Source organism: Dipodomys spectabilis, unplaced genomic scaffold (genome assembly GCF_019054845.1).
Source record: "Dipodomys spectabilis isolate Male_0828 unplaced genomic scaffold, ASM1905484v1 ptg000421l, whole genome shotgun sequence".
NCBI classification, from domain to species: domain Eukaryota; kingdom Metazoa; phylum Chordata; class Mammalia; order Rodentia; family Heteromyidae; genus Dipodomys; species Dipodomys spectabilis.
This window is the reverse complement of record NW_024871098.1, coordinates 3887688-3900313: the sequence shown is the minus strand read 5'-3', so window position 1 is coordinate 3900313 and position 12626 is coordinate 3887688. Positions and strand designations below refer to the sequence as shown.

General features: G+C 35.8%; 1 pseudogene; it reads right to left on the bottom strand.

The window, feature by feature from the left end:
- Positions 1-265: 265 nt before the first annotated feature.
- LOC122097322 lies at positions 266-364 on the bottom strand (annotated as a pseudogene).
- Between the last annotated feature and the right edge of the window lie 12262 nt (positions 365-12626).

The window sequence follows — 12626 nt, the reverse complement described above, 5'->3', positions numbered from 1 at the left end:
CATTCCATATAGAAACAGTTTAAGATTCCTTTTTTTCCTAGGTCCTTATAGTATGATTTTTTTGGGATAAAATATCAATGGTGTCAAATTTCAAAAGTTTTGTAAAGGTTATGTAAAAGGTTTTGTAAAGGCCTTTCTAAGGTGAAGATTTAATACACTGATGTCAAACTTACTTTTAATTATATGAATTACGTGTATTGTTACACTTCTAATTTTGTAATCAACTTTTTAATAACTGCTTTTCTTTTCTTGTATCTGAAGAATGAAAAATATGGAATACTTCATAAATCTACATATCATCCTTGTGCAAGTGCCATGTTAAACATTTATTGAAATTAGTGTATACACTGCTGAAACATGTAGTAGCCTCTAAATTTAAGTAGTTAATGATGCAATCTTATACAGGCTTATATCCTTGTGTGCCTATTTGTAACAAGAAAACCTTATTGTTCCTAACAATGCTATTGATCTTATTTCCCTATAATTCTCGGAATAGTGGAAAAAATTATATTTTTCTGTCGATTGCTTACATTTGCAATTTTTTGTCAATGACTATTTATTTTTATTTTTTTATTTTTATTTTTTTTATTATTTTTTGTGAACATACTGTACAGAGGGGTTACAATTACATGGGCAAAATAATGAGTACATTTCTTTTTTTTTTTTTGTCGGTTGTGGGGCTTGAACTCTGGGCCTGGGCGCTGTCCCTCAGCTCTTCAGCTCAAAGCGAGTGCTCTACCACTTGAGCTACAGCGCCACTTCCGGTTTTCTGGTGGTTTATTGGAGATAGGAGTCTCACGGTCTCTCCTGCCCGGGCTGGCTTTGAACCTCGATCCTCAGATCTCAGCATCCTGAGTAGCTAGGATTACAGGCATGAGCCACCAGCGCCCGGCCCATGAGTACATTTCTTACCAAGCATTGCAGCCTCCTCCTTTGTTTACCCTTCACATCCCTTCCCAGCCTCCCCCCCACCCAATCCCACCCCCACCCTACCCCCCCCACCCCCCCACCCCCGCACCAAAGTTGTAAAGTTTGTTTTCGACATGACAACTTGTACTTTTCATAGTTGCAACGGGTCCACCTGTATCCTTAAGCGACTTGTTTTCCCCATCTCCTCCACAAATTATACCGACATCAAATATAGTGAAAGCAGGGGTTATACTGTGAGGGAGGGACATACAAAGCAACAAAGAAATAATCTTATAAATGCATTAGAATCAAATGCATGAAAGAAAAACACATTTAAATGCATATCTAAGGGAACATTTTCCTAACATCTCATTATCTGACCTTTTCTGCTTGACTCATACATATACTAGATATTGCAAATATGGGAAAACATGGGACCTATGTTTCTTTGGGCTTGGCTTACTTCACTTAATATAATTTTTTCCAAACCTTTCCATTTCCTAACAAATGGGGAAATGTCATTCTTTCTGATGGAAGCATAGAATTCCATTGTGTATATATACCACATTTTCTTGATCCATTCATTTACTGAGGGACATCTGGGTTGGTTCCTGATCTTAGCTATGGTAAATAATGCTGCAATAAACATAGTTGTGCTGGTAGCTTTAGTGTGGTTTTGTTTGTAAACATTTGGGTAAATGTCCAAAAATGGGATTGCTGGGTCATAGGGGAGCTCTATGTGAGGTCTTTTCAGGAACGTCCATACTGCTTTCCAAATTGGTTGAACAAGTTTACACTCCCACCAACAACGAAGTAAGGTTCCCTTCTGTCCACATCCCCTCCAGCATCTGTTGTTGTTAGAGTTCTTGATTATAGCCATTCTAACTGGGGTGAGGTGATATCTCAATGTTGTTTTGATTTGCGTTTCTTTTATGGCTAGAGAGGTTGAGCATTTCTTCATGTGTCTATTGGCCATCCATCTTTCTTCTTCAGAGAAGTTTCTCTTCATGACTTTAGCCCACTTATTTATTGGGCAGTTGTTTCTTTGAGGATTTGTTGTTGGGGGATTTAATTTTTTGAGTTCCAAGTATATTTTAGATATGAGACCCTTGTCCGTTGTATGTCTAGTGAATATCTTCTCCCAATCCGTGGGCTTAATTATTATTAATCTTGCTAGCTATGTCTTTTGCCATGCAGAAGCTCTTTTTCATTTGGGATTTGATCGTACTTTCAAATATTTATAGTTAGGTCCAAAGTTGATGGCTTTTTCACGTACTTGTGGAGATAATGGATTCAAAGTAAGCCTTGCTTAAGAGCTACTTCTAAATTTCTGCAGCTGAAAATTTTCCAAATGAGGTCTTACTGACACAAATGTCTATCTGACCCTTTACCCTTCTTCCATGTAGGAACAGGCCAACAATAATATTTTACCTTGACACCCTAGATTGTCTTACTGGAATAAAAAAATGTTGGTTACAAGGGATCACAGAGAGACGAACAGTTCAGACAATACTGTACAGACTAGAAGGTATTTTATCAGAATATAATTATTTTCTATACCTACCATTTCAAAAGTAGCTAAAGCCAAGAAGGTGAAAAAAATTTTCATATGCATGATTACCTTATGTACTGGCCTGTCTATCACCCAAGTAGGCAGGAACTTACACTACTCTCTTTCTATCATCAAATATTTTCATAGTTGCAGAAGTCCATATGTTTCTCCTCGTTATTAGTCTTTAAATTGGTAATATTTTAATCACAATGTTTCCTCTTGCCTCCAGGCTGTAAATCTACAAAAATATTAAACCTTTAGTTCTAACTCTATCCAACACTGAGGTAGAGATAATGGAATAATACTTTAAAACAGAGTTGCCTTTGATAACCTAACCACAAAAGAACAAGGCATAACAAGTGCCTTTTTTATTATCTTATATATAGTCATATATTTTATCTTTATAAGTGCTGATTTTTTTATTTTACATGGTGAAACTTACTAGAATTAGTTGATAATTTGACAAATGAATTGGTATTTCTTTATTACAGTAAGTAGAATTGGAATATAAACAATTATGTTTAGAATATACATTAGAATATAAATAGTATCAATGCAATATCTTCGGTATAAACTTGTGATTCCGTCTAAGTGTTCTTGTCCTTCTGAATTCACATGGAAAAAAAACAATGTTTTCCTCTAACCTATAATGGATTTTATTCTGCTGCTCTGTTTATTGTTTTAACTCGCTTGTCCCAAAATGATTTTCTTCATATTTTTGAAGCATTCCTACTGATTATGCACAAATTTTGCTGATATGATATCTAAAAAATATTATTCTTCTGCAGGACCCTTGAGTCCTAGGATCCCAGGTTCCAGTTACCTACATGATCACCTAGGCCCATGCAACAGGCAAACAGAAAGTAATTGAAAACACATCTCAATTCCTCATTTCTCATATTTTAGGGCCCCAATTCCTTGAGATGCAAAAATTAGCAGTAAGCAATTGTAAAATGCAAGGCAACTTAAAACGAAAGATGAAATCACAAAGTCTGAGAGAAAGTACTCTAATTCAAACTTTCAATTTACAGATGACCAGCCCATATGAGTGAACAAGATCACAAAGTGTCATAAGATTATTTTTAATACTCCCCCTAGTGACTAATGAAATATTTAGGTCCAGAATAAGTGGGCCAAAAAATAGGTCCTGGAAGGAATCCTTAATTGGTCTACCAAGAAGCAGAAAACTTGACTTAGAGGTCAAATGTAATTCAAAAAAACAATTATTGAGAAGATCATTAGGGCTTCAAAACACTGGTATTTCAGTACAACTTGGGTCTATGGTATAAAAATGTTGTTATTCTCAAACCAATGATAATCTCCATTTAATCTCCTGAAAGTGTATTCCTTTTCAAATAAAATTTTTAAAATCACATTCAGCAAAATAACATTTGACAAGTAGATGATACTTACATTACAAGCTTTTCAAGTGTAGGGAGCAAGTTACAATAGAGTTGATTTATTTAACCAGCACTAATGCCAAAAAGGTTCAATGATTCATTAAAGTGTAGAAATAGTACCACCTACCATTTGTGTTGTTCAGTAGGTGCCTTCCAGAAATGTGTTAAATAGATAAACCTCCCATATTTCAAACCCAAAAGTTAGCTAATAAAGTAAATTTAATCACTTAAGAAGGTACATTTTAAAAAGTCACAAATAATTGCCTTATCATATGTTGTTTTATGTTTTCCCTATCTGTCTAACATAGTAAGAAATATGAATTTAAGTCTTGAATTTGGGTACTCTTCAGAGATGTGACAAACATAAAATCTGTCTTCTATTTCTATCATATTCCTCTATAGTCGTAAATTATTTTTCTTCTTTTTCCAAAACTTATAAGTAGTAGAAAGTATTATCCCATGTAAAATAAAATAATCACAAACCATTGTACAAAACCATTTATAAAAGCTGGTAGTTAGGAATATTTTCTAAGACATTTTTAACTTTCTTGTTGACTGAAGATTAATCTTCCAAATGGATAATAATAAAATCATGTCTAGGTGCTTCACGTCTCCAGTCTTGCAAATAGTTACTGCAGATGAATGAATTATGGAAATGTAAGCTGACATCCGTTCAAGTATATGCAACATTGACATTCCATGGAATGTATATAAAGCTTGTAAACTGTTAACAGACAGTTTAACAGAATGACTATTAGGAAGTTGAAAGCAGAGAGAAATAATAGTAAAGACATGAAATGAATGAAAAATGGAACAAGGGGCTAGTACACCTAAAATACTCAATGTACACGTATGATAAAGGAATTGATAAATCAGATATAAATCTTGGAGAGGGGGTTGGTTGAGAATGATAGGAGTGACTGATCTAGGAGCATTCGACAATTAGATGGATATATTTAATTGCAACACACTTGCACAACCTTTTAAATTCAGTTAAAAATAAAACAAAAAACAAAAACACACAAAAATCACAAACAAACAGCAATCTCTAGAGAGTATGAATATGACCTCTCAAAATTTTAAGCAGTTAATGAAGAGCAGTCTTGGGAAAAGCAAACTAAGCTGTTCAAAGTGGGCAGTTAGGGGTAGGGGAGAATTTTGAACAGATTTAAGTAGATTGTCTCAGATTATAAATCATCTACATCTGATGCAAATATTATCTTTCTTCTGCTAGTTCTCTTTGTCTGAACTGGATACTCCAGTCCTGAGACACCCTTGATAGATTGTGAAGATAGAATGGAAGAAACAAGCTCAAGGATCCATTACGCCACTGGACAGAAAACAATCCTCGATGGTTACTCTCATCTCTCTACACTACTCTTTCTTCATACTTTTAAGTAAATTCATTTTGAATTATATTGTTCCTTCTTTGTTTTGGCAAAGTAATTGGTCAAAGTAATTCCCTAAACATTATTGGCCATTTTTCCATCATGCTGTTTACATGTCCAAACGAGTCCAGTAAACTTCCCTCTTGCATTTGGTTGCCATGAAACAACATCTATGTTAATGAGGAGAAATCTAATGTAAACCTTTTCTCCAGAAAACCAGTCCAAGAAGCTGTGATCACAAACATTTGGCTTCATTTTTTTTCCTTTTTCTTTTACCTTGAAAGTCTTCTTGTGTCTAAAGCCCAGAAAAATAAGAACTCCATCACTCTTTGGTTCAATCAATTCAAAGATATATTTTGCTAACATGATGCTTAGAGGAAACCGAAAAATTCTGCACTTTTATGTTCTCTCTTATGACTCTCGTTAGATACCATATCAGGAACAGTGAAGTGATTCTTTGCAAAATTATTTCAATAGATTATTTTTCTTTGATCTTGCATTTGCTCTATAATATGTATGGAGGAGAATAGTATTAAATCACTCATACCTGGGAAGACAGTGTCTGGTAAAAAGGACAATGCTTACGTGTTCTACTTCTATGTCCTCCTCTTAGCTCTTGCCTGATTTCCAATTATTCACAGCTTCTTGGCTTCAAGTCTAGTGAAGCTGAAGGACTATAAATCCTCCCCCACTGCTACATGTTCATGATTTCTCTTTTAAAAGTCTTTTTAGTTGCCTCTTTTGGATGTGGAATTTATTTTCATGTCTTCATTCAATCTGTTCTGCGTTGTAGTGAGCCAAATCGGCTCTGTAAAATCACTTTAGGTCGCAAAAATATTGACAAAATGTATATCAAAAAGTTTTGGCCTCCCTCCACTGCTGAAGCCAATACACTTAGCTAGGGCTTCTAAGAACACTGTTTTCTGACATTTTCAATTTGTTCAATTCTTTTCCGAACCCAAAACTTTTTTGTCTTATGTAAGAAGAGAAGTCTTCACTACGTCACTATTATATTTTGTGTGCCACTTACAAATGTGAAATTATTGGTTTGAAATATCCAATAGATTTTTTGTGTGTTTCAAAGCTTCACGTGTAAAGATATTGTAGAAAGTGTTACAAAAAGAAAAGTGTAAACCCAATACTTTCTTTCATTGTTAGGGCACTTTCTCCCTAAATATTTTGACCCAAATTATCTTTTTCAGAGTATTACTGTTTGGTAATTAAAGGTTAATTCACAAATTTTGACGTCTTATTTTTTATAAACTTTGAATTTATATTCCCTACAACCTTGTTTCACACAGTGAGAGGATATTTCCCGGGTAAGGACAATTCTCAAGGGAACCTACAGAATTTACAGCAAGGTTTCTGAGGTTTGTTTAATGTGAAAAAAGCCATCTTCATCCTCATTGCTCCCTCTCTACTAAGTCTCTATGGATTTCTTTGCATGAAAACCTATTCTCCCAGGCAATTTCTTAATAGGCTAAGTTGTTAAAAATGTTTGAACAATTAAAATTTAACTGTCATAACTTTAAAATTCTTTTGAAATTCCTTTATCAGAATCACGAATTCACCAATCCTAATTACACCTTTACCATAAAAAAGTTAACACGTTTTTTTTCATGTTAGAGTGTCCATGTAACTATTATTTTCCAATGGCTTTGTTATGCATACATCTGACCATTTAAGCTGATGCTGAGCAAAATGAACTCCACGATTTGGAAACAGATTTTTTTCGTTTGTGGTTGTTGTTTTTGATGTAATATGTGATTTCTGTTTTCTTTGGGTTTTTCCCCTATGGTTTATCCCTGCTGTATTTGATTTTGTATTGTATATAAATTTACCTTAATTAGGAACGGAAGAGGAAAAACAAAATGGTGAGCAAAGGACAAAGGGAAAACCAATGCAATAGCAATATGCACAGGACAATATGTTTGAAATGTACATTACAACTTGTGAGGGGTGAAGGGGTAAAAGAAAACTGTGAGAAAAATGAGGTAGGAGTAACAAGTTTGAAAAGTTAGGAGTTCACTACCTTACAACTACTGTAACCCCACTGTACATCACTTTGGTAATAAAATTTTAAAAATAAGCTGCATAAAATATAAATTCACTGTACTGATATGGCAAATATTATTCTTCATGTAGTAACTTTTAAAAGTCAATACTATTTGGCATCTAATTTGAATTAATTACCCCTTCTTTATCAGTGGACCATCAACTTGACTGTTATCCAACTAGACAATATTTTCACAATGAACTTGCCAATATTTTGAAAAAAGAATAAATTTAGTATATTCTCATACTAAAACCGAAAACAGTTTATTTCTAAGGAAACCCATAACTTTTAAAAGTAAATAAATTGTTAAGAGGACAGAATATATGTGTTCTTCAAAATTTGTATCAGTAATAACTACTCATTTTTAAATTCTCAACATTCCAAACCTGAGAGGTTCAAACAGTACCTGTTTGCAGGTTATGAAATTCTGGAATAGATGCAGTTTCCAATGGGGTCTTACAGATTGAGAAGTCAACAGAAAAATAGAAACATTCTGTTAGAGGATAAAACTATGAAGCATTTGTAATAATTAATTTTTCATGAGTAAGCAATTGATTATCAGTGTAAACCATTATTTCTATGACCGTCAATTCCAAGATTTATGCCATAAAGTCATACTAGCCCAACAGTTTCCAACTTGTAGGGTGTATCTTAAAATTCCTTAATTCACATCATGAATAGCTTATCTCTATAGTGAAAATACTACACCTCTGCTAATGTGATGCCCTCCTTATTCTGGAAAGAACACCACAATAAACTGAGCTGCATCATTTTTCCCACAGTGTTACTCTTGAGATCAGAACACTTGCAAATATTATTTATATTTATACTTTATAACTATATTATATATATTCAGGATGCTAAGAATGTAAAATTATGGTTCAAAGCCCACCCAGGCAGGAAGATTTTTAGACTCTTATCTCCAATAAACTTCTCAGAAAAAGCCAGACACAAGTGGCAGTGAGATTGAAGTGGTAGGGCATGAGCCTTGAGCTCAGCGACAATATCCAGGATGAGAGTTCAAACCCTAGGACAAACCAATAAAATAGAAACAAAAATAAAATTGAACCCTAAGCCTAGCATTTTTATCATTGTGTACAGGCGCACATAATTAAGGAAATTGTTTCTTGTTACATATATGTAGAAGAAAGAAGATGTCACGCAATTATTCTATTCATACCATGTTATACCAAAGACTCAAAAAACGCTTCATGTTCCACTTAGGAGTACTGCTTTTTCTATATCAATCCCATAAATCTACATACTGGACTTGGCTTCAATGTTTTAATGTTGTCTTATTTGTAGAGATTTTTATATTGTATTGAACACTTATACTTAAACACAAAACTTCTATTTTTCCTATTATTGCTATTGGTTCTCTTATTTTTACCTCATGTGCCCTTGGGAAATTAATGCACAGCACACACACTCACAAGAAAATCATCTGAGATCTTTCTTACCGTTTAAAATTCACCTTACTTTATAGAGCACTTAAGAAGTTTGAACTCAATCTACTCATGGATAATGTATTTATAAGCAATTTAAATTTCATATTTTCTCTTTACTAAGTTGTCTCTGAAACATGTGTGACCTCATGTCCAAAGCTGTCCTTGTGCTATTTCAATGAAGCCAAAAAGCATTCATTTTATCTGGAGCAGCGCCATATATTCTTACTGGAAGTAAATGGAAGTAACTTTTACTGGATGTGAAAATTGATTCCAGGAGAGGAATTGAACATAGCGGAATGAGAAAATTCAAGTTAACTTTTGCTTTCCTCTTTATTGTAAGAGAAAAGAATCCAAGGCTTGAAGGAACCTCTGTCATTGACTTTTTTGAGTGTCTTCTTTACTCATATAAAACTTCTAATTGAGAGTATTACAAAAGGAAACAATGGCTGTTTCAAGGCCAGCATATAACAAAAGGAAATAACTTTTTTTTAAAAAGTGTTCTACTACAAAGAAAAAAACCACGGAGGTTAAAAAGTCTTACGGATGAATGTTTCACTCCTGAGGTGATTCTTTTTTGGCAGGAGTCACTTATCAATTCCTTTAGTGTGGTCCTGAATTTTCTATAGCAATAAGGATTCCAAAAAAGCAGGATCCAATGAGTATGATCGGCAAAAGCAACCTTTTCTCAGACCAGTACTCCTTTAAAGAGGGACCCAAAGAAATACCTAGGATTTCCTTTGTTTGGTTGTTTGTATAGTTTGTGCTGGTTCTGGGGCTTGAACTCAGAAGCTGGAACTCGTCCCTGTACAGTTGTCTTTCCTGCCCACCTGCCCCCAAAACTAGTGCTCTACTGCATGAGCCAAAATTCAACTTCTGATTTTTTGGTGTTTAATTACAGATAAGAGTTGGACAGACTCTCCTAAATGGGTTGGCATTGAGATGAGATAGTAAGAAAGCTAAGTGACATCAATTGTATAGACTTCTCTTTTGAACCAAGAAATATTAGGTGAAGTTTATTATAAAACCAATGTTTGACAATTTTTAAAAGAGAATATGTCCAGCAAAGAAGCCATGACTTAAATAACTCAGCAAAAGTAGGTGCACTGAATCATTTAGTAATTACTTTCTCTACTTGGGAAGATTAATCTTGAATTCATCATTCCTTTTGGGGAAACAAAGTTTTATTTGCACTTTTTTGTTGGTTGTGAGGCCGGAACTCTGATCCTGGTCATTGTCCCTCAGCTCTTCAGGTGAAGTTAAGTGCTCTACGACTTTAGATACAGCACCACTTCTGATTTCCAGTGGTTAATTGAAGATAAGAGTCTCATGGACTTTCCAGACCAGGCTGGCTTTGAACCACAATCCTCTGGTCTCAACCTATTGAGTAGCTAGGATTACAGGCATGGGCCACCAACACCTCGCTCATATTTGCATTTATTGCAGTTAATGACACTAAGTAGACAAAGAATGGAAATCTGAATCAAATGATGTGACATTGTAGCTTTTCAGAAAAATTGAGATAGCAATAAATATGTCCTCCTTTTCCATTTTGTTATATTAATGGCTCATGAGCTATGGAAACCTTACATTAGCATTCTCTTCCATATGTGTAGGTGTATTTAGTATCAGGAAATGTTCATAGAGATATAGAGAAAGACAGATTTTTAGAAAACAAAGGAGATCAGGTATGAAAGAACAGCAAAAGAGATACATTTATCACCCAGAGATGAAGAACTAGCTTAAGAGATTTAGAATGCTAAAGGCAATGAGCAATAACCTTGGTTGATAACTAATTCTTCAATAACCAAAAATGGTTCCCTAGAACGCTTTCTGCTATATCTTAGTTACTATTATTTATTCCTTCCACCTGGAGTTATTCCTTCTCTTCTGTCAAAACTGTTAATTAGCCGCTGCTTTTTGGTGCTATGACTGGCCTACAAAGTTTCCAAATCTCAGTTTGCCCTTCTCATTGTGATTAGCAGTGACAACTGAAAAGCCTGGAATCTTTGAATTTACAGAATTAATCTCCACCTGATATCTAAGCCCATTCCTGGCATTAACTGTCATGACCTAATGAAAAAACATTTTTTTCAAAACAGTATCGTAATATAAGTAAAGTACATGAATTAGGGACTATTGTCAGGTATCAGTATGGAAGGAGGAATTATATATTTCAAGTACGGGTTCTTTATTTTGCATTTAATAACTAAATGTTTATTGTTGCTTCTGTTGTTGTTGTTGTTGTTTTGCCAGTCCTGGGGCTTAAACTCAGGACTAGGGAATTATTCCTCAGCTTTTTTGTTGTTGTTGTTCAAGGCTAACACTCTACCACTCTAGGCACAGCACCACTTCCAGTGTTTCTTTTTCTGTTTTTGTGGTACTGAGGAATTAAACCCAGGGTTTTGTGCATGCTAGGAAATCACCGTACCATAAAACCACATTCACAGAGCCCTAAATGACTTCCTTAAAATGGCATTACATTTTCATTCCATAACTATATATCATAATGTTGGCCAGAAATTTTTGCTAGACAAGGACTTTGAACATAATACTAAGTCCAACAAGGCTAGATGTACAATGAATGACTGTCATGGTCTAGTCATGGACAAAGGGCCTTACCTCATGGAGCTGGTACAACAGACTGAACGAGACAGCTCCTGACCCACAGCCCACCTCCAGAATTAGAGGATCTCTAATTCTGGAGCCACAAGGGGATGCTGGCCTCCTCCTCCAGCACCCATTCTATCAGTTCCTTAGAGAGAGAGAGAGAGAGAGAGAGAAAGAAGGTCAGAATTACACTTAAGGCAGGTGCCGGTGGCTCAGGCCTCTAATCCTAACTACACAGGAAGCTGAGATGTGAGGATCATGATTCATAGCCTGCCCAGGCAGGAACATCTGTGAGACTCATCTCCAAAAGAACCACCAAAAAACCGGAAGTGGTGCTGTGACTCAATTGGTAGAGTGCTAGCCTTGAGCTGTGAAGCTTGGGAACAACAACCAGGCCCAGAGTTTAAGCCCCATGACTGACAAGAAGTGGACCTTCCCATCACATGAAGTGGACTGAATAGCACTCATTGTCCTAGAGAGCATGGCAGAGAAGTCAGACCAAGCTTCTTGTCAGCTGGGAGTCATGAGTAGGTCACCTGGTTTCTCTGTGCCTAAGTTTCTCCAGTTGCAAAACTGAACAAAGTGAAGGATTCCCTTCCTCATAGGGGTAGAGTAATAATGAAAGAGAGCCATGTTTTTTTTCATAATCCCATACCAGTCGCCCCATTAATAACACACACCATCTAAGCCCTTTCCAGGTATCTTCCTGTCATATGCTCACAGAATTGCTGAGAACAGGATCTGACAGCCCCTCCCTCTGTACCTGGCCCTGCTCTAGAGATTCCTGTGTATTAATCCCTTGTTTCCTCAAAACTGTCCCATGATGATACTGAGGTCCAATAGTTGAGGCCCTACCCCGAGCTTCACCTGTGGTCAAGAATCAGCTGCCATGGACTGAGTTTGGGATATTCCATCTAAACCATTGACTGAGCATGGTGCTACATGTCTATCATCCCAACTACAGAGGACCGGGCCTGGTGGCACATGCCCATCACAGATAGGAGTACCACGATCCAGCCCAGCCTGAGCATATATGAAGTCTTAATCTCGGAAATGCCCGACAGAAAAGCTTGGCTCGCATGGTCAAATACGTGAGTGGCAAGCCTAAGACATTGAGGTCAAACCCTAATATACCAAAAAGAACCAGAGGCCCAGTGCCAGAGGCTCATGCCTATAATCCTAGATCTGAAAATCACAGCTCAAGATTTAAAATAGGGTTTGCCTGCCTATCAGACGTCATGATGAGAAGACCCAAAGTCTGACCTA